We start from the raw sequence: 4,875 nt of genomic DNA, 5'->3' as shown, positions 1-4,875 counted from the left end.
GTGATCTCGAGCTTCTTCAACATCTCGAAAAATCTAGCAAATTGCTAATCTTCTTTGTTTTTCTTCAAGCGAGATGGAAAGGGGACGGGTGGAGGTCTAGGTGGTGGAGGAACATAGACTTCTTCATCTTCTTCGTTCATAACCTCTTTAGCTTTGGAGCCTTTCCCCTTTTCTATCATCGGCGGAGTGATCTCTTCAAGGTGCTTGCCACCCCTCAGGGTGATGACATTACAATGCTCTCGTGGGTTTATCTTAGGCTTCTCAGGAAGTGTCCCATTCGGTCTTTGAGACGCTGAGGCCAATTGGGCAACCTGGTTGTGAAGTAGTTTTAGATGGGACTGCATCCGATCCACTTGAGTTTGCATGCTCCCCATCTGCTTCTTAACTTCCTCTTGGTCCATCTTCAAATCATGTAGCACAGTCTCTTGCGTCTTTTGTCCTTGAAGGAGTAGTTCTAGCATCGCTTTGATCTCCGAGTTACTGTCTTGTTGCGGCGGTGGAGGCGCAGGTGCTCGAAAGTCTTGGACTGGAGGTCTATATGTCTGGCTCTATATCTGCGTTTGGTTTTGCATCTGTGGAGGACGTGGCTGAAAGGCGAACCCCGGTGGGATTCGTTGGTCTGGGTTCTGTGCCGGCCGATAGTTATTCTGTGGAGGGTTGAGAGCATTGTTATTCTTGTAGGAGAAATTCGGATGATTCCTCCATTTTGGGTTGTACGTGTTGGTATAGAGGTTGTTTCCCATGTAGTTCACATCTTCTACTCCTTCATCAACAATGCACAATGCAAGCTCACCTTGCTTATCACCCGAGGTGCTAGCAGAGGAGACTAAACTTGTGTTAGCAAGCTTCGAATTCAACGAGGTGAGTTCGTCTAGCACGAGCTGCAGCTTAGCGTCGCTATCCCTCCTGGGCATGTCTCTTACGGACTCCAACGGAGAATCTTCTTCTCTCGCCATTTGGTCGATGTGCTGCTCGAGTTCCGTGAAGGACATGTTTGAAATGGTCCCTCCGCATGAGGCTCGGATTAATGTCCGGGTATCTGACCTCAGGCCTCTGAGAAACGTGTTGATCAAGTAGTTCTTGTCGAGGCCGTGATGAGGGCATGACTTTTGGTAGCCCTTGTATCTCTTCCACGCTTCATGTAGAGTCTCTCCATGGTCTTGCTTGAACGAGTGGATACTGTTCAGGGTTGCTTGAGTTCGGTGCGAGGAGAAGAAATGTTGCATGAACTGGCTCTCCAATTGATTCCACGTATGAATGGAATCCGGTTCGAGTTCATAGAGCCAATCGAGCGCAGTGTCTATCAACGTCCATGGAAAGGCGATCAAGCGGATTGCTCATGGGTTACTTGATCAGCTCTTTTAATGGAACGACAAATCATCTTGAATCGAGTGAGATGTGCGTTAGGATCCTCATTTGGCCTACCCCGGAAGGCCATGGCGCTCAGCATTTGGATTGTGGCGGGGGTGAGCTCAAATCTCATCATGTCCACCTCCAGCATTCGAATGCGGGACAAGAGTTCAGTATGTCGTGGGGCGTTGTATTGCACTGAGGTTTCTTCGTTTATGTGCGCATTTCTCGGTGCGGGTACAACGTCGTGATCTTCCATCTCCTCTCGGTGTTGTCTAAAGTTTTGTCTTATGGTTTTCTCTATTTCGGGATCCAAGGGAACTAGGTTTTGTGATCCAGAACTCCTTGTCATACACCAAAGAAATCCTCAAAACAAGAGAGCGACAACGAGAAAAAGGTGGGGACCAAGTCAAAACAAAATGACCTAAACTAAGTAGTTTCTAATCGTATCGCTAAAACCGTTGTCCCCGGCAACGACGCCAAAAACTTGATGTCAATCTAGGATGTGATCTAATCTTATTTTAATTCCTAGATACAATCACCGCAAATGTACGGATCAATTGTAGTACCTAGGGTCGAACACAGGGACACGTGTGGTTTAATGACAGCAATTACGATTACTACTCGGTTTCGGTCGAAGACAATAATGGTGATGGTGATGATTATAACTAAAAGTAAACACGAAGTAAAGCAAATATAAGCAAAGACAGCACAATTCTATAAAACATTGTAGGTGTCGGGAATTGTTATGTAAGGATCGTTTCTACGGATGTATCTTCGTAACTAAAGTTATGATTCGGGAAATTCAAGTTCTTGTTATAGAGGATTACTCTCTCGAGTCTCACCTCACTTCCTAAGAGTTCAACTACCGATCTCTCGATTCTAAATAGATTGAAACTCTTAAGAGCATTAAATCCACCATCATGATTCCTAGATGTTCATTTATTTCTCAATACAATGTTCATCTATTCAAATGAAAGAGTTCCAAACTTAGTTCCATATCTCTATGCAAACTAAATTCTAGGTTCAATAAATCAAGTGGCCAACAAGATTCATAGCATTAATGTGGAGTGTCTTCCGCATATCCTCTAGTTGAAGTGGAGGATCTCAATGCTTCTGTTTGAGATGGAGGCTCGTTATAGTCTTTTAACGCAGGCTTGTAAATGAAACCCTAATCGGGTTTCATCTTCTCGCATCTGTAATTTCGGACGTTTCTCTCTCTTACAGCTGAGAGTTTTCTCTCACCGGGTTTTGGGTGTGTGCGTGTCTCTGGGGCCGCCGTTCGGCGGTTCCGGCGACAGTCTTGCTCTGTAGCCCTAGACACACAGCTTCCTCTTCCCGAGACGTAGGTACCGAGGTTCCCCTCGGTACTGAACTCGTATCTCCGGTGTATCGTGTTCTTTTCTTCCTGTTCAAACGAGAGTTGAATCAGAGCGAATCGGAGAGGGGTCGAAAGCCGGGAACTGTTGGGGTTCCCTTCGGGTTCCTAGCATGCGATCTCATCGATCTAGGGTTTGGATTCTAGGTTTCACGCAGCGGAAGGAAAGATCTAAACCTAGCCAAACGTCACACAAAACCAATTGTGCAATAACCCGAACAATCGTGTATATCGTCGTGGGATTCGAATACTTACCTCGTTCTTTCAAGATCTGGAAGTATCAATCGATCCAGGGCCTGTTTTAATCACCGAGAGTTGAAAGCACAACTCCTCTACACGTATCCACACCGGCGGGATGAATTCCAACGCTTTGGAACGTATCTGCTAGGATTTGTGAAGAGAAAACCGATGTCCTTGACTTGGAATCGATATTCCAATCTCTATAACTCGAAATCAAGCTTCTCTAAGCTCTCATGAGTGTTTTGGACGTCTGAGGTTCATACTCTAGGGTTTGTGGCGGCTCTCACTTTAATTAGAATTGCCCAAAACCCTTAAAACGCGAAAACCGAAAACTGCCCGTAAGTCGGACCGTCAACTCTTAGGAAGTGAGGTGAGACTCGAGAGAGTAATCCTCTATAACAAGAACTTGAATTTCCCGAATCATAACTTTAGTTACGAAGATACATCCGTAGAAACGATCCTTACATAACAATTCCCGACACCTACAATGTTTTATAGAATTGTGCTGTCTTTGCTTATATTTGCTTTACTTCGTGTTTACTTTTAGTTATAATCATCACCATCACCATTATTGTCTTCGACCGAAACCGAGTAGTAATCGTAATTGCTGTCATTAAACCACACGTGTCCCTGTGTTCGACCCTAGGTACTACAATTGATCCGTACATTTGCGGTGATTGTATCTAGGAATTAAAATAAGATTAGATCACATCCTAGATTGACATCAAGTTTTTGGCGTCGTTGCCGGGGACAACGGTTTTAGCGATACGATTAGAAACTACTTAGTTTAGGTCATTTTGTTTTGACTTGGTCCCCACCTTTTTCTCGTTGTCGCTCTCTTGTTTTGAGGATTTCTTTGGTGTATGACAAGGAGTTCTGGATCACAAAACCTAGTTCCCTTGGATCCCGAAATAGAGAAAACCATAAGACAAAACTTTAGACAACACCGAGAGGAGATGGAAGATCACGACGTTGTACCCGCACCGAGAAATGCGCACATAAACGAAGAAACCTCAGTGCAATACAACGCCCCACGACATACTGAACTCTTGTCCCGCATTCGAATGCTGGAGGTGGACATGATGAGATTTGAGCTCACCCCCGCCACAATCCAAATGCTGAGCGCCATGGCCTTCCGGGGTAGGCCAAATGAGGATCCTAACGCACATCTCACTCGATTCAAGATGATTTGTCGTTCCATTAAAAGAGCTGATCAAGTAACCCATGAGCAATCCGCTTGATCGCCTTTCCATGGACGTTGATAGACACTGCGCTCGATTGGCTCTATGAACTCGAACCGGATTCCATTCATACGTGGAATCAATTGGAGAGCCAGTTCATGCAACATTTCTTCTCCTCGCACCGAACTCAAGCAACCCTGAACAGTATCCACTCGTTCAAGCAAGACCATGGAGAGACTCTACATGAAGCGTGGAAGAGATACAAGGGCTACCAAAAGTCATGCCCTCATCACGGCCTCGACAAGAACTACTTGATCAACACGTTTCTCAGAGGCCTGAGGTCAGATACCCGGACATTAATCCGAGCCTCATGCGGAGGGACCATTTCAAACATGTCCTTCACGGAACTCGAGCAGCACATCGACCAAATGGCGAGAGAAGAAGATTCTCCGTTGGAGTCCGTAAGAGACATGCCCAGGAGGGATAGCGACGCTAAGCTGCAGCTCGTGCTAGACGAACTCACCTCGTTGAATTCGAAGCTTGCTAACACAAGTTTAGTCTCCTCTGCTAGCACCTCGGGTGATAAGCAAGGTGAGCTTGCATTGTGCATTGTTGATGAAGGAGTAGAAGATGTGAACTACATGGGAAACAACCTCTATACCAACACGTACAACCCAAAATGGAGGAATCATCCGAATTTCTCCTACAAGAATAACAATGCTCTCA

This window comes from Tarenaya hassleriana, unplaced genomic scaffold (assembly GCF_000463585.1).
Source record: "Tarenaya hassleriana unplaced genomic scaffold, ASM46358v1 Cleome122, whole genome shotgun sequence".
Lineage (NCBI taxonomy): Eukaryota > Viridiplantae > Streptophyta > Magnoliopsida > Brassicales > Cleomaceae > Tarenaya > Tarenaya hassleriana.
This window is presented reverse-complemented; position numbering follows the sequence as displayed.